Source organism: Gopherus evgoodei, chromosome 12 (assembly GCF_007399415.2).
Source record: "Gopherus evgoodei ecotype Sinaloan lineage chromosome 12, rGopEvg1_v1.p, whole genome shotgun sequence".
NCBI lineage: Eukaryota > Metazoa > Chordata > Testudines > Testudinidae > Gopherus > Gopherus evgoodei.
Genome location: NC_044333.1, coordinates 33,090,336 through 33,108,649, shown reverse-complemented (window position 1 = coordinate 33,108,649; position 18,314 = coordinate 33,090,336). Strand labels below are relative to the sequence as shown.

At 44.4% G+C, this 18,314-nt stretch overlaps 1 protein-coding gene across 3 annotated transcripts in view; it reads left to right on the top strand.

Moving 5' to 3' along the window:
* Positions 1 to 126: 126 nt before the first annotated feature.
* CMC2 (C-X9-C motif containing 2) overlaps positions 127 to 18,314 on the top strand; it is a 43,989-nt gene continuing 25,801 nt past the window's right edge. The window contains exons 1-2 of one of the 3 annotated variants that reach the window (XM_030581254.1): positions 127 to 263; positions 14,006 to 14,085. The gene's annotated coding sequence lies outside the window, so the exon portion shown is untranslated. The remainder of the gene's footprint in view (positions 264 to 14,005; positions 14,086 to 18,314) is intronic. The other 2 variants (XM_030581253.1, XM_030581256.1) reach the window with 2 other exon arrangements.

Sequence of the window (18,314 nt, the reverse complement as noted above, 5' to 3'; positions counted from 1 at the left end):
TCATCCAGCTTCCTGTATTTGAATGGCCCAATCACGAGCGCTCTTTCCTCCCCCGTTGGGACATGCGCGTTGTGAGAGTTGCGTCCGGCCGTAGGCTCCGCCCCCTGTGACCACTTCCCGGCCGAAGTGCTATCTATTTCCGGGTCGTGACCGCGCTCCTTCTGCCCTAGCCGGGTTGTACGGGTCAGGCCTGAGGTGAGGAGCGGCTGCCGCTGGGGCCCGGCTTTTTCTTCTGACGGAGTTTTCTTCTCCCCGGGATTGGAGTAAGTGCAAGGAGGCTGAGAGGGGAGGGGCCAGCCGCCCGGACTCCTGCCTCTTAACTCCCCTTCCCCTCTGACTCCTCTTCTCCCCCGCCCCCCCGGTGTTCACTCCTCTCCAGTTCTACTTTCATACTCGCGGGAGAAGTGAGTGGCCCCTCCCCCAGCATGCGCACGGTCAGAGCATGGGGGGTTGGAGGGGACTAACCCCTCCCATCCTCTCACAGAGAGGAGAAGGGTCTCACCCCCACCCCCCATCTGAGGGGGATAGACACTCCCATGTGCCCAGGCACACGCAAGAAAAGAGGGTTGATTCCCCCGAAGAGGGGAGAATGAATCTCTCCAGGCCCCTACCACAGGAGACAACAGGGGCCCCTGCCGCAGAACAAACAAACCATCCTTTCTTCTTTAGCTATGGGTACAGTCAGGCTGCAGGTTGATCTGCCGCATGCTGGAGCGAGTGACATGGCAGTGAGGTGAAGATATAAGCAAGGTCCAGACTCCAAGAGAAACATTTTTCACACAGCGATACCAATAATGATAATAAGGAAATGGAAAAAGATGTTGCAGACTATTCAAAAGCATCTGGTGGCTTGGCTTTGGCCTACTGTCCACCTGTTGTCTACCCTGGTTTACCCTACAGCTTAAGCCTTAAAATATGGGAGCAGGCTATCCAAACTGGCCAGCCCCCTCCTCCGTGTACCTTTTCTTCTGTTTATGTTCCTGTGTGGAGCCCACCCCTGGGGTCTCTTCATTCTAAAATGGCTTGCATTCCTATTGGGGCATGGTATGTCAGCCAATATGGGTGTCAACAAATTTAACAAACCATTGTCTGTTTCTAAGGATTACTTGACAACTAGAGGAAAAATAGTCTTACAAAAGAATGTCTGTAAGAGTGACTGCAAAGAGAGAGAGAGAGAGCTAGCTGCAATAAACTTTTATTATACAACATTGATTTCCAAAGCATGATTCACTGCATGTGGCAATAAAGTGTTGAAAGCATTCAAGGAAAAAAAAAATCCATTACATGAACTGTCATCTTTCTATGGTTCTTATCTAATGAATGCATCTTGACAAGTAGAGAATGGCCTGGCAAAACACCTGTCAGCAGAATTGATGAAAATATACCCTTGCAGTTTCATTTGATAATCTACTATCGTAGTAAATAAAGCATCGAACATTTGTCGGTTTGTTTAAAACTTACGGTGTTCAGTAGAAACAGTAGGTCCTTAGGATGCCCTAGTCCAGGGCTGGGAAAACTTTTAGGTCCAAGGGCCACATCTAAGTGGGGAAACTGCATCCAGGGCCATGAATGTAGGGTTGGGGCCATTGGGTGGGATGCAGGAGGGAGTGGGAGGTGTGGGATGGGGTGTGGTGTGCAGGAAGGGGGGTGGGGCACAGGAGGAGTGTGAGGTGTACAAGGGTGCTCAGGACAGGGGGCTGGGGTGCAGAAGGGCTCAGAGCAAGGGGTTGCGGTGCAGGAGGGGTGTGGCAAGGGCTTGAGGTGCACGAGAGGTTTGGGGTGCGGGCTCCAGCCTGCTGCCACTTACCTTGAGCAGCTTTGGGGTGGCAGTGGTGCACAGGTGGGGCTAAGGCAGGCTCCCTGTCTGCCATGGCCGTGCGTTGCTCCTGGAAGTGGCCACCACCACACCCCTGCGGCCTCTAGGGGAGAGTGTGGGGGGGAGCAGAGGGCTCTGTGCACAGCCCTTGCCTGTGGGTACCTCCCCTGAAGCTCCCATTGGCTGAGGTTCCCTGTTCCCAGCTAATGGGAGCTGCAGGGGAGGTACCTGCAAGCGAGGTCTGTGCGCGGAGCCCTCTGTCCCCCACCCTCCCAGGGGCCACAGGGGCATGGTGGTGGCCAAGTCTGGGAGTGGCGTGGGGCCAGGGAGCCTGCCTTAGCCCCATTGGGGGTGGCAGTCCCACGGGCCGGATCCAGCCTGTGGGCCGTAGTTTGCCCACCCCTGCCCTAGCCTAGTGTATAAGATGTATGCGTCCCAGCTTTCACAGATGTATCCCAATACAACACACAAATTAACTGTAATATAGTGCATTTGCTGGAAAATGTAGGGGTTATTCTTAATTTGCCTAATACGGTGTCTAGGTATAATAGAATAGTGTGATGTTTATATATTCTGACATAGCAGAACATACCCATATTGCTGAAAATTAAGGGCAGATTGTCCTTAACTTTGAGTTCTCTGACTCATTTCCAATGTTACTTGAATTGAAACTTAATTACTAGCTGCTTTTATGAAGTTTTCAAGCACATATCCTTTGTTATATTTTCTTTAGTAATTTGTATGAAATTTAACAGTTAATATCATCTACAACTTTGCATCCTTGACATGATAGATGTTTTAAAGTAGTACTAACAAGTAGTTTAAGTCCAAAATCTATTTTTTTGTCTTTAAAGTTGTGTATAACATAATGAACATGTTAATTCAAGTTAGTAAAAACAGTGGTAGAAAGCCAAACAGTATAATTAGTGAAAACTCAAAAACCAAATCTTGACCAATTTGTTTTGCTCTTCTATTGAAAAATGATAAAATAAACTATCAGTGGTGAAAAATAAATTACCATAGGCAATTTGGTTAGCTATACTCTTTCTAGAGTCGTCATTAGTTCTTACTTTTCATGGCTACTACACCACCATGTGGACATCCTTATCCTTTTTGTAAAATATTTTGCAAATGCTTTAAAAGCAGGATTGATCATCAGACAATCTAATAACACATGGAGCTCAAATATAATAAAAACGTACTATGGGTCAGCTGAGGCCATGTCTACATCTAAAATTTTGCAGCGCTGGTTGTTACAGCTGTATTAGTACAGCTGTATAGGGCCAGCGCTGCAGAGTGGCCACACTTACAGCAACCAGCGCTGCAAGTGGTGTTAGATGTGGCCACACTGCAGCGCTGTTGGGCGGCTTCAAGGGGGGTTCCGGGACCGAGAGAGCAAACCGGGAAAGGAAACCAGCTTCGCCGCGGTTTGCTCTCTCGGTCCCGGAGCCAGCCAGCAAACCGCAGGGAAGGAGACCTGCTTGCTCGGGGTTCCGGGACCGAGAGAGCAAACCGGGAACGCCGCGGTTTGCTCTCTCGGTCCCGGAGCCAGCCAGCAAACCGCGGGGAAGGAGACCTGCTTGCTCGGGGTTCCGGGACCGAGAGAGCAAACCGGGAACGCCGCGGTTTGCTCTCTCGGTCCCGGAGCCAGCCAGCAAACCGCGGGGAAGGAGACCTGCTTGCTCGGGGTTCCGGGACCGAGAGAGCAAACCGGGAACGCCGCGGTTTGCTCTCTCGGTCCCGGAGCCAGCCAGCAAACCGCAGGGAAGGAGACCTGCTTGATCGGGGTTCCGGGACCGAGAGAGCAAACCGGGAACGCCGCGGTTTGCTCTCTCGGTCCCGGAGCCAGCCAGCAAACCGCGGGGAAGGAGACCTGCTTGCTCGGGGTTCCGGGACCGAGAGAGCAAACCGGGAACGCCGCGGTTTGCTCTCTCGGTCCCGGAGCCAGCCAGCAAACCGCGGGGAAGGAGACCTGCTTGCTCGGGGTTCCGGGACCGAGAGAGCAAACCGGGAACGCCGCGGTTTGCTCTCTCGGTCCCGGAGCCAGCCAGCAAACCGCGGGGAAGGAGACCTGCTTGCTCGGGGTTCCGGGACCGAGAGAGCAAACCGGGAACGCCGCGGTTTGCTCTCTCGGTCCCGGAACCCCGAGCAAGCAGGTCTCCTTCCCCGCGGTTTGCTGGCTGGCTCCGGGACCGAGAGAGCAAACCGCGGCGTTCCCGGTTTGCTCTCTCGGTCCCGGAACCCCGAGCAAGCAGGTCTCCTTCCCCGCGGTTTGCTGGCTGGCTCCGGGACCGAGAGAGCAAACCGCGGCGTTCCCGGTTTGCTCTCTCGGTCCCGGAACCCCGAGCAAGCAGGTCTCCTTCCCCGCGGTTTGCTGGCTGGCTCCGGGACCGAGAGAGCAAACCGCGGCGTTCCCGGTTTGCTCTCTCGGTCCCGGAACCCCGAGCAAGCAGGTCTCCTTCCCCGCGGTTTGCTGGCTGGCTCCGGGACCGAGAGAGCAAACCGCGGCGTTCCCGGTTTGCTCTCTCGGTCCCGGAACCCCGAGCAAGCAGGTCTCCTTCCCCGTGGTTTGCTGGCTGGCTCCGGGACCGAGAGAGCAAACCGGGAAAGGAAACCAGCTTGATTACCAGAGGCTTCCTCCTTCCACGGAGGTCAAGAAAAGCGCTGGTGAGTGTCTACATTGCATTACCAGCGCTGGATCACCAGCGCTGGATCCTCTACACCCGAGACAAAACGGGAGTACGGCCAGCGCTGCAAACAGGGAGTTGCAGCGCTGGTGATGCCCTGCAGATGTGGACACTCTCAAAGTTGCAGCGCTGTAACTCCCTCACCAGCGCTGCAACTTTCTGATGTAGACAAGCCCTGAGATGTCTAAACTTGTTGCTGGTTTTTGTGTTATGTTGGATGAAAAACATGGAGGCAGGGTTTAAGGTAGAATCTATGTAAATGCAAGGGTTTCCCTGAGGTGAAAATAAATCAGGTGTAGAATTAAACCCCCTAGGCTTTCCACTATCTCCAAAACTGAGGAATATCATAAGGGCCCTTTGTTTCCTTAATATGTGTGTGCAACATATTTATACAGACTGTGTCAGAAAGTTTAGGGAAAAAGGCATCACAATGCCTACTATTAACAGATATTTTCATGAAGTGTGTGGGTGGCAGGGGAATCAAGGAAAGCAGTTTTATCTGGATTTGAACATTCTTCTTCAGTGCCTTCCATCCAAATATGGAAACATGTTTCTCATGCATTAGAACAAAGTGAAACTTGCTGAGATTGGACAATCAAAATAGATTAGTCAATGGAAAATAGCTGAACAAACAGTGTCAGCGATACTAAAATACTACTTAAAATATAAGTGTTTTTAACAGTAATGCTTTTAAAAAATATATTTTAACTTGAGAGCGTCCCTTTAAATATTAATGGGAATGACCTATTATGCGGGAATAGTAAACATTTTATTTAGGTGTCATAGGACATTTTCTATTCCTTTGGTTAAAGGATACTGTCAACCTGAATTTTCCAAATCGATTTTTTTTTAAATGCAAGTTTTTTGGGGTATCCTTTTAAACAGCATGTCCTCAATTGATCTTTTTTTAAACGATTCACAAAGGGTTTTTTTCTGTTTCCCTGCTAATATTATAAGGGTCAGCAAGGGCAGATAGGTGGCCCATGAGCAGCAATATCAAACATACTTGTGGCCATCTCCCTCTGGGTGATGTCTGCCTAACAGCGACAGTACTGAAATAAGACCTGCTAATTTCTGAGCTGCTTGTTGAGAACTGCAGAAGAGTCTCTGTGGTTAAGGAACTTCCATCCATATGTACTGACTCTGTGAGAACTCCAGCGCTGGAGCAGCCCCAAGAAAAAAATAGTGGGTGCTCAGCACTCACCGGTAGTCCTGGCAGTCAGCTCTTCCTCCCCTCTCCTAGCTTCTCTCGCTTGCCGTGATCAGCTGTTCAGTGGTGTGCAGGAGGCACTGCGGGGAGGAGGGGGAGGAGTGGGGCAGGAAGAGGTGGAGTGGAGGTGGGAAGAGGCAAGGTGGGGGTGGGGCCTTGGGAGAAGGGATGGAGTGGGGACAGGGCCTGGTGTACAGTAGAGATCGAGCATCCCTGGGGAAATTAGAAAGTTGGAGCCTCTGCTTTCATCCTATGTAGCTGTGTCTGGTCTTATGAAGGTGTCTGGGGAGGGAGGGAAGGAGCACTCTATGTTCCTGTTCTTCCTCAAACCCATGCTTGGGTCTGGAAAGTGAAGGAACCAGATTTCCCGGTCTTCTCCCCCCTAACACCTAGCTCGGATTGCTTCTGGCTCCATGTTGAGGTCTGGGTGGGGACCAGATGGAAATGCTGATACAACGTAGTTCCTGGTTTCTTGCCCTCTACCCTAGCAGGAAGAGTGTAGCGGATGGCAGCATGCTCAGTTACTTGGTCCAGTATTTGGGGACTACAAATCTGCCTATTTATGTTATGTTTTTTGTCTATTTTTTGGACAGTTAGTATCTTATCATGAACTTCCTTACACTCGCAGATTTCTTATTAACACAACATCGTTTCAATATTTGTTGTTTTTTTTTAACTGAATACAAAGAATAGATATTCATTTCTTGGCAACCTGGGAGAATCAAGGAAACTTTTTATGAGAAAGTCTTTATGAGCTTAATATAACTATATGTTTCAAGATTGTTGTTGTAGGGGAATGTCTCTATTTTTCTCTTACAACTTTAAATGAAGACATTAGTAATTGGAATTTTGAAAAAAATATATTCAGAGGGATTTCTGAATTAGATTTTTCTTTGGCAAAAAAAGGGTTAATGGACAGTCCCAGAGGAGTTGAAGACTACTCCATTTTTCCTGGAAGGAGATAAAGACAAATTTAATAATAATGCTGTATTATAAAACTTCTCCCTTTCTCAAGTAAGTCAGGAGTAAAATTTATGCAGTGTTCTTGAATATCTTGAAGTTGAAGATACAAGCTTGACACCATTTTAAATCTCTTCGTGAAACTCAGGGAACAGTCTTGCTCAAGTTCTCTGTGGACATATAAGTGGAGGCGAATAAAACAGAAACTAAAAGAAAACACTCCACTCTGGGTTGAGTGAGTGAAGTACAGTAACAGCAAAATTGGTAGAGTTGTACTCTTATTGAATTTTTCTGTCAGAGGAGAGGTAGAGTTTTCTGATCAGTGCTAATGAGAGCGAGTTTTTTAGGTATCATTCTTGAATGCATTAGGAGGAGTGTTGTAAGCAAAACACAAGAAGCAATTATTCTGCTGTACTCTGTGCTGATTAGGCCTCAACTGGAGTATTGTATCCAGTTATGGGTACCACATTTTAGAAAAGAGCTGGACAAATTGGAGAAGGTCCAGAGAAGAGCAACAAAAGTGATTAAAGTTCTAGAGAACATGACCTGTGAGGGAAGATTGAAAACAATGGGTTTGTTTAGTCTGGAGAAGAGAAGAATGAGAGGGGACATGATAACATTTTCAAGTACAAAAAAAGGTTGTTACAAGGAGGAGAGAGAAAAATTGTTCTCTTTAATCTCTGTGGATAGGCCAAGAAGCAATGGGTTCAAATTGCAGCAAGGGTGGTTAAAGTTGGACATTAGGAAAAACGTCCTCACAGAGTGGTTAAGCACTGGAATAAATTGCTCAGGGAGATTGTGGAATCTCCATCCTTGGAGATTTTTAAGAGCGAGTTAGACAAACACCGGTCACGGATGGTCTAGATAATACTTATCCCTGCCATGAGTTCAGGGGACTGGACTAGACTCCAGTTACTCATATTGACTGCTGATCGTTAACTTAGAACAAATCAGATTCCAGCTATGGAGCGGTGAGAAATTGCTTGGAGTGATGTATTGCAGCACTAATCTAGGTAAACTTCTCTATTGGTGTTTCACATTCAACTCAATGGAGTTTTTTTTGTGTATGGGGAGGTAGTGAGAAGATAAATCTTATTTTTTCTAACTCACATTGGGCTGCATCTTGATGTACAGGTTTTCATCTTTCATGCAGATTTATGAGCAAAAAGAATTTCTAAAGTTATTTAATTGCTGTCGTGTTGAAACATAAACATTTCCCAACTTTTTGCTTTTGTAATGCATTAGAAATAAGAACAAGTACTTGGTCCAATCTGATCCACAGCATATGCATTGTCTACCCTCTCTGCCAGTGCTAGATAATTTAGTAGGTCTCTTCTATTTTTAACATATAGGGGATTCCTGGAAAGATTTCATTTAGTCCCAGCTGCTTATCAGCAAATAAAACAGTTTCTCTTATATCTATTTGTCTTAACAGTTTGTAAAAATAGAGGGTGGAATTCTCCTGTCCCTCTGCAGTTATTTTAAAATAAATGTTTGTGCTTATTAGGGGTGCCAAATTGAGAGAATTGAATATATGAAACTATCAACAGAACAGGTACAGCATAGCCATCAGCAGCAACTTCCCCACATTGTCTAGAAGTCAGCATGCTTCAATTGTTAACCTCTTTGTGGGGGAAATGAAGAGATGCCATATGTTAATAACTTTTGGTTGCTACTATATTTGATCCTGTGACTTTCAGGTGAAAGACTGTCTTGTCTTAGTAGTTCCCTAAGCCATCCAGTCTTTCTCCTTTTCTTCAGTTAATACTGATTAATGTCCACCACTGTTTGCGTGGTATGGATGCTATAAATGTACATCAGAGGAGGATAGTTAGTTTAGCTGTAGGTATACTGTCAGTATTGCATATAGCAGCACAGCAGGCCCAGAAAAAAACAAAATAGCCATTCTTTCTGGCTATAGTAGATGGAGAGCTGTGATAGGTGAAAGCCCTCCCACAACAGAATTGCAATTAGGCTATCTTCCCCTTATTGCATACTCTCTCCTGTTGCATCCTTATACTCTGAGACCAAGTCTGTACGGTGAAAATACATTGTTTGAAATTGGTTAGTTAACATTTTCTACTAATATGATGTTACACATATCTTTAGTACCTAGTGATGGCAGGGACAAATCCTGAAATGTTTAGCTGGTCATGGTTAACTTCTAGTGACGGAATATATAGACCTCCTCTCTGGTCTAGCAGGAGAGGACTGTTTAAGAAGGGACATAGGTATTTGCAGTGATTGCAAAGACACTTAGGAGGAAAGTGGAAACAGTTTAGAGAAAAGGAAGGGTTCCTTTCTCACTTCATATAAGATGTCAGTTGCTGGAAGACAGCCGAGAGGAAGGAGTCATTCTCTTGGCAAGTTCTCCAATGTCTAGTGAAGCCTCAAGGAGAGGACTGTAAGATTCTTCAGCTCAGGGAAATCTTACTGATAGGGCTGGAAGGACTGTGAGGTGACTGGGCAAGGTAAATGGACTGACTTGTGAAACCAAGCTGACAAGGGTAGGAACTGATTATGATGTAGGTGAGTCAAGCAAACTGTTTGTTCCCCTTTTCAATGTTTGTTTTATTAAGCTACAACAAGAAATGTTAAATGAATCACCTGTGGTTGGGATATGAATATTTCTAGAGCCCAGAAGGATGGGAAGCTGAGGCATGGTGGCACACTAAGACTGGAAGGGGAGTGGCACCCTGCTATACCCCGAGTAAATACATTAATGGAATCCTATTTTCCCTGAGAAAAGGCCCTAGTGCATTAAAGTCCAAGGCTCTCAAACACTATAGTGATGGGTGCTTAATAGGAACCTAAATAGATTATTATTATTTATTTGGCATCTTTCTCCATCTCTGACTACTTAATCACTCTCTAAGATATGCCAACTAGGGAAGAGCAGTATGCATTTTTTCCTTTAGTGTTCAGTTATACACAGGTTTCTTTAATTTTTATTATCTCGGATCACATGTTTTGTTAGTATTACTACCTCATCATTTAATTTCAAACCCTAACAATTTACAGCTTGAAAAAAGGCAAAAGCACTGACACTCATGCCATTGTAATTTGACAATTAATAATTAAAATATAATCCATTGAATGAGAAATTCCCTGTTAGAACAGTTAATAAACTATGCTTACTGTCCATGCACTGTTTCGAATCAAGTTTCAAATAGCTTCTTGCTCTTAATTAAAGATTGCTGTCTTGTTGGGAAACTTCCAAGAAGGAACAATTTAGTGTGACTATGTCTTGCTACTTGTAATTATACAGGATTTTAAAGACTTGGCATTTTCTCTCTGTCCAGCTGGCCTTAGTACTGGCTTTACTGAACTCCCTTCAGAATACTGCTAGGATTATCTTCCTAACTTGTTGATCTATCCATGGCCTTCTCTCCATTGGCCCTTCACCATTTACCTTGGCCCTGTCTACCAGATTGCTAATTTATTGAGCCATTAGCCTCCATTTTTGCTTTGCCAGCAAAGGCATTTTTGATTGGCCACCTGTTTTTCTCCTCTGCAGATCTCTGTGCATGGGAAGAACTTCCATTCAAAACTAATTAAGTTATCACCTTTTTCTAAACCCTTACTTTAAGTCTACCTCTGCTGTGATGCCTGCAAATCACTACTGTCTCACACTGGTTGGGCAAGTGGTAAACTGTTAATTTTGTTTTCTCATACTCCTATTCGCTCCCTGTTTCTGTTTGGTTCAACTGTCGTGTCCTCTTGACTTCAAGATTTAAAAGCCATTGAAGGCAGGATATGCCTTTGTATCTAGCACAATGGTGCCGAGACACTTGTTTGGGATTCCTCGGTGCTAACTACAGTACAACTAATTTTTAAAAATTAATACATCTCACAATCTTTCTCTGTAAATAGTCTATTTCTAGTAGTTTTCTGTCTAGTTTAAAACTAAACAAGACGCGATATATTGATCCCCGATAAATCGATAGCTACCCGCCAATACGGCGGGTAGTCTGGACATACCCAAAGATGTCCTTGTTTTGCCTCCCCCCTCCGTGTTTGCTTCTCATTGGGATTTTGAATACCTCCTGGACATATTGGATAATGTGTTTTGTTAAAACTTAATATCTCAGATACCCACATTTCCATAAAGCAGGTTACAGCTTTCCACTTGGTTCCCTCTGGTAGGCCTATGTAGGGACAATTTACTTAGAGCAAATAATACCCAGCATTGCTAAATTATGGCAAAGAAAACTGTGGACCTTAAGAGTGATTCAGAATTTTGACCGTGGGCTATATCTTTGAGGCCAGATAACATAGTCATCCATCAAGAATGATAGCTTCTCAGAGTACCAACCTTAGCTTTCAGATTCCCAGATATGACCTCTTCTTTTCCCATCTCTCTCATGTTATCTAAGTGAGCATATAGTAAGAAGCATTGATACCTGCATGGTAATTTTTGATTGTCTGTTCCATTAAAAGCTTGTTCAGAAAGTTGGGAGGGAACTGACATATCAGTGTTTATCTTTAGCTCCTTTTGGCATTCTCGGCCAAACTTATTACACAACTATAGTCTGTATTGTGGTTGCCAGATATGGAGAGAGAAATATGGAAAATTAACAAGATTAGCAAGATTCATAAAGAGAAATCCTAGGAGCTTACCAATTTGTATCCTGTCTCAGCAGGTAGTGCTGCCCATGATGAAATATACTAACATCTCTAAATAAATGCACAGGCTTCATCTTTTATATGTCTCTCCAAATAATCACTTCCAGATCTTAATGGTGTTTGCCTAGCATTTTAAAGCCCATTTTTCTCCCAGAGCAATTGCTCTACTTTCCTAATATTATCCGTGTGCTTTTCTGCTAATATTTCTTTCAAAGCAATTGCTCGTTTCCCTTGATATTCTTTATCCAGCATTTCTGTAAATAGATCTCTCAGAGCAATTTATACATATAAACAAAGTTTTCCAAACATTTACTGCTAAAATTTCGTTCAGCATCACTCTGTTCTTAATATCTTAGTAAGTTTTCACCTGTGTTAAAATTCTACCTACATTGATTTGTTCGCTACTGACAACTGTTTACTATCTCGAAATAACTTTTTTAGGGTTTTTGCAAAGAAACTAGCAAGCTTCCCCCAATGCTCCTGTCACATAGTATTCCTGACCACCAGTCATTGTACATTTTCTCACATGTAGGTCTGTCACATCCACCTTGAGATCATCAGCTCCCCTTTCTCTCATAGGCTTACTCGTGAACGTAAATAATACTTAGCATTTAAAGCACCAGTTATTCAAGGATCTCAAAGCATTTAACAGATGCTAATTAAATTTTCCATCCATCATTGGAGGTGGCTTATTTTACCCATCTTATAAATATGTTAACTTGGTACACATACTCAGCAATGCAATTTGAGATTACTGACTAAGCTTTGAAGAATGTAATGATGAACTGCAAGCATACTCATGTTGTGGCCTATCATGAAATATGTTACAATGAGGATATCTGGTTAGTCTCCTCCAAAGAGTTCATTGTGTCAGGGCTATCAAAATGTTTTTCAGGAGTGATAACTTTAAATTAGATTATTCTTACTTTGTTTGAACACGACTTTATTTGGTAAATTAATGACTGAACATTATCTGATCAGAGATAATTTAAAGAGGACTAATGTTACAAAGCTGAGTGATTATGTATTCTGTAATCCTAGGTGAAGTCAATGGAACAACTTGCGAATAAGATCTGGCCACTAAAAGACTTACTGGGGAAATGTAGCTTTGAACAGACATGTGTTTATACTATCAGTGCCTTTTCTAACTTCATATGAAAATAGTTTCTTTATATGAATTACACCACTAATCCATTCTAAATAAAGAATGGGACTGACCTTTCTCTTGTCATGCTTCCCTCCCTTTTGTTGTTCTGTTTACTTCATTGGAGTGTTAGTCAGTGCTTTCGATTTCTGAGGCCTTGTCCACACTACAAAGTTTTGTCAGCAAATGTTATGCTGTTTTAATAAAAGTGCTTTAATTAAACCACTGTTGCATGTCCACACTAGCTCCTTGTGTTGGCAGAGTGCATCCACACTAGCAGCTCTTGCATCGACACAGAGAGCAGTGCACTGTGGTAGTTATCCCACTGTGCAACTGGACACAGGGCACTTGGGAAAGGTTTGCAATGCCTTGGTGAGGCAGGAACACTGTCACATGATGCAGGTTTCTCAATTTCATCCTTCCAGGGGCATCCTAGTAGATTATCAGCTGCTTTTTCAACTGAAGTGGGGTGGGGTTGGGGGGAGAAGAGAGTGGTGTGTCTAAGTTGAGGGAGACAGCAGGCTGACTGACCTATTCTGAGGAAGGAGGGGGGGGACACACACCCCCAACATCAGCCCCCGGCTCTGTTCCACACAACAGTCTCTCCTGAAGCAGTCCACTCTGCCTGCCTGCCTATGGTTCTGTGATTCCCTCCCCGCAGCCACCTCAGCTGCCGGAAGCCCTGTGAGCTCTCCCTGCTGAGGAATGTCAAAGCAGCACAGCAGTCCCTCTCCGCTCCCCTAGCAGCAGTCTTCCGGCCACTGTATTCCTAGAGCAGGGCAGAACAGGAGTATTCCAATGATTTGTTCTTTGTTCCACAAAGGGAGCAGCACACTCAGCTGTCAGATGCTTCCTGGAACTTTGAAAGGGGTGAGGTGCATTCCTGCAGGGCAGCAGAGATCAAAACAGTGAGCAGAGCGGTCATAGCATTGTGGGATACTGGCAAAAGCCAGTTCTGTCAACCAACCAACCAACCAACCAACCAGTGTCCACAACGACGCTTTGTTGCCTTAACTTTGCTGCAAAAGGCTTTATCTCTGGTTGAGATGGTTTTATTTTGTCGGCAAAACAGCAGGATTTTTCCACCAAAAATAGCTTTGTAGTGTGTACACCTCCTGACAGAACTTCGTAATGTAGACAACACCTGAGAGAACTGATCAAGATGACACCACTGGCAGAAGACTGACTGAGACGGCAAGCTGGTTATCAAATCGCTGACACGCACCACCAGTCAATCTTACACCTTTTACAGTAATACAAAATCACTGATGAGTGCTCAGAAATGTTAGCTAATGCTATTAGAAAAATCCAGGGATAAGTTAGTAGAGCCTTGCAAATCCACAAATATCCACTCTCTGTATATCCACACAAGGCTCTACAAATTAGAAACACTGACTTACTATGGTGTGCAACCAAAAATTGGTAGTGGCATGGCTGAGTTCTTACTTGAATCACTTAGCGCATGTCTACGCGTAAAGGCTGCAGTGGAACAGCTGCATTGGTGCAGCGTTTCAGTGAAGATGATACCTGCACTGACGGGAGGACTTCTCTCCTTGGTGTAGGTACTCCACTTCCATGAGAGGCGGTAGCTATGTCAATGGGAGAAGCCATCCTGTCAACTCAGTTGTCTACACGGGATTAGGTTGGTATAACTACGACACTCAGGGGTGTGGATTTTTCATACAATTATACTATAGTTATACCATTGTAAGTTTATAGTGTAGACCTGGCCTTAGTTGGATGCAGTACTGGGACTGTCATCTGCAGTTTTCGGTTCACTTGTTAATTTGCTGAAAGGAACCTTTAGCAATGTGTGCAGTTCAAATTTTGCTGCGTTAAGAGTATAGTGTAGTAGTAGACTTGCACACAGTAATGTGGAGGAGAGGCTTGAAAGAAAATACCACAACAATTATATTAATGTGGAGGACTGTTTAAAACACTTCAAAGAATGTAAATATTGTTCAAGTGCTTGCTCATGTTGATTCCATGTTAGTTGTGTGTGCACCACATCCATTTGTGTCCCATTATCCCATTACCCAGCAGGCACAGGATGACTCAAGCTTCGATAGAGTAGTGCTGCAAGACCGTGAACTCTGAGCCCACCTCCAGGGAAACCGCTTGTGAGTCACCTAACAAGGAATCGACATGAGCAAGTGCTCAAAGAGCAAAGAACTGTTGTTCTTTGAGATATGTTGCTCATGTCCATTCCATGATCCACCCTCCTACCTGTCATTGGAGCTGGTAGCAGGAAGGAACTGAGAAAGTGTAGGGCTGGTGGCGGTTCATATATTGACGCATGAGCACAGCACTCCAGAGGGCACCAGAGCCCACCCTATGGATACCACTAGGGCAGGGGTAGGCAACCTATGGCACCGGGTGCCGAAGGCGGCATGCGAGCTGATTTTCAGTGGCACTCATACTACCTGGGTCCTGGCCACTAGTCCGAGGGGCTCTGCATTTTAATTTAATTTAATTTTAAATGAAGCTTCTTAAACATTTTAAAAACCTTATTTACTTTTACATATAACAATAGTTTAGTTATATATTATAGACTTATAGAAAGAGACCTAAAAACGTTTAAATGTATTACTGGCACGCAAAACCTTAAAATAGAGTGAATAAATGAAGACTTAGCACACCACTTCTGAAAGGTTGCTGACCCCTGCACTAGGGGAAAAATTTCCATCAATGGTACATGCAGTGTGCACATGCCAAACATGGAATGGACAGTTAAGAAAGGTAGGTAGCTGGGTTTTTTTCTCATTGTGGCAACAGGGAGACTATTTCTGAGGCTGGAAAATTAAGAGGCTTCCATGTTGCTTGAATTTGTGTAAATTTATTTTGTGAGCATCATAGACTGTTAGGGTATGTCTACACACCAATGAGACACCCGTGGCTGGCCCATGCTAGCTGACTCGGGCTCCTGAGGGTTGGGCTGTGGGGCTGCTTTATTGCTGCGCAAACTTCTGGGCTCTAGGACCCTGCGGGGTGGAAGGCCCAGGCTCTCGCTTGGAAGTTTACACAGCTGTGAAATAGTGCTGCAGCCTGAGTCCCTGGATCCTGAGTCAGCTGGTGGATTTTTCTTTGCTGTGTAGAGACGCCCTTAAGGCTTAGAGTCCCTGCTGGGCAGTGTATTCGCTTGACTGAGAGTGTTCAATCTTACTGGCCCCAAACTTCCCATCACCAGTTCAGTTGCACATTTGGTAGAAATAGTGGAAGCACTAGTGCAGACAAGACTTTAGCTGAACATAATCATTTTAAGCTCTGTTGTTTAACCTGAAAGTCTAACTCTCATCTAATGATGCTTAAAATGTCAACTTTGATGATACAGTGGTTAGAACAGCAGTGGTTGCCTGGATCATGGTTTAGACTAGCATTCTCACTCAGGATACCTATTGGGGCTGAAAAGTTGTAGAATTCTCTGCCATTCTTGGGGCGGGGGGAGCTTAGTTTAAACAAGGTCTAAGTGACTGGCCTCTGTGAGAGGAGAGATTATTTCTTAAAATGACAACTAAAAATTAAATAAAATATCACATTGTATAAAATACTGACTCTTTCCTTCCTCCTTAAAGGGATACTGCTAGATACTTTTGGGTCCAAAATTCAGCTTTTCTGTGTGGCTTTCAAAAAGAAAATGTCAAAAACTTGAGTGAAGAGGACTTCAGTATAAATGTTTTGTTTTATAGTGACGGAAGGGGTTGGCTTTAAACATAAAAATGAATTGTTTGTGCCCCAAATGTTTCAGTGCTATTCTATTGCAATGGGAGTAACTCACCATGAGACTGAACATTCTGTTTTCAATGTCCAAGGGAGTGAATTACCAAAAATAAACAAAACACACATGATTAACAGTATTTGATATTTGAAAATCCTTTCAGTTTTAATTAAAGGCAATGGTAGTGACATAGCTAAGGATGGAGATGTTGAAAAATGACTTTTGACCTCATGTCCCTCCATTTTTATGACAATTTCTATTAGGGACTGGATTTTAGGATTTCTGTTAAAGGGTGGTTCACCAAATATTAACTCCTTGCCACTGGTTGAATGGATCCTTATTAAGTGGAGATTTTGCTTCTGGCAGAAGTCATTGCTATTTATTTCATTAGACAGTACTGTTTCTCTGGGAGATGTCCCAATGAAGTTGCCTCCTTAGTTAAGCACAGCCTCTTGCATTAAAGACAAGTTAACAAGTTTTTGTTCTGAGTAATTGCTTATGAAGGGAAGGTTAGTAACAGCATCAGATGCCAAAGCTCTGAGGTAACACTGAAGTAGCTATTCTAACTACACTGAGAATTTACAGCGCTCAGGGTTGTGAAAAAACACCCCTTTGAGCGTAGCAAGTTTCAGTGCTGTAAAGCACCAGTATAGACAGTGCATTAGCGCTGGTAGCTAAGCCCCTTGTGGAGGTGGCTTTTTTAGAGCACTGGGAGAGCTAAAGCGCTGCCACGGCAGCACTTAAGCATTGCCAGTGTAGATTAGCCCTGATAGCTTGCAATATTCCCTTCAGTCCCAACTGTTGTCAACAGTTACTCTTGTATATATGTTTATTCCTATGTGGAGTTCTTTGAAGAACTGATTGCGGGGTCAAGCACTTACTCAGCAAATCTAACCATGATGTGGAAAGTGTGATGCTTTGGGATTCACCTAGGCCAGTAAGGGGTTCAGTCTTGCAACTCTGGGTGCCTTAATTGCTATACAGCTGTGACTCACAGCCATGTCACCAACAGCCACCATACAAACAAGAAAGCCTCACTCTGGCTTCCTCTGCTCAATTACTCTTTGCAGGAGGATCTCAGAATTGTCCCCAAAAGCATTTCTCAGCTGCGCTCAGCTCCCTCTCATGGTAGCACTCATTCTTCCAGTATGGCTGACCAGTCTTTAGCCAGGATCCAACACAGAGCCCAAAGCACTTGGTTACTTTGTCTGAAAGGTGAAGGATAAAATGACTTTTGCCTTTGCTTATATCTTCCCAGAGTTTACTGATCCTGTTCCACAAGGCAGGAAGGCTTCTTGTGAGTCCAGTCACCAATCCCATTGAGAGATAGGGCTGGTCTACGCTAGAGTAGGGGATCGATCTAAGATACACAACTTCAGCTACATGAATAACGTAGCTGAAGTTGAAGTATTTTAGATAGTTACCTACTGTCCTCACGGCATGGGATCGACATCTGCGGCTCCCCCTGTCGACTCCGCTACCGCCGTTCGCGTTGGTGGAGTTCTGGAGTCGACAAGAGCTCGTTCGGGGATCAATATATCGCGTCTAGATGAGACGCGATGTATCGATCCCTGAGAAATCGATTGCTACCCGCCGATATGGCGGGTAGTGAAGACATAGCCTAAGTGATCATCTTCCCCAACTTGCTTGCCTGATGGCTTTTTTTTTACCTTGCATATGAGTGTGCTTTTCATTGTCTGAGGTCATACCTTCATTTACATTGGAGACTGTAGTCAAGCCTGCAAAACAACATTGCTTTGTCTAGGACCCACTGGGATTAGGCGCTGTCTGCCAAATACATTTGAGGGGCATATTTTCCAGCATGCAAGAATACTAATGATCAGTGAGTTACTAGTTTTTGATACAAGACACCTTTTAAATAATATCATGACAGTAGTGTGTTGGGTGCACACAAAGGTGAGCAGGCCAGTTGAGACACATTGCTACATACCAGGAAGCCCCTTGCCCTGTGGCATTGGGATGCTCTTAGGGTCACAGAGGGCCCCTCTCATAACAGATTATTTATCTTCGGTGTTAGGTCATGTCTCTTCATGGAGCAAGTCAGTGGTGTAGCTATACTGATATGCTATATAGCAAAGCCCTCCTAGTGTAGATGCAATTGTATTTGCAAAGCTGCACTTTGACTGGTATAGTTT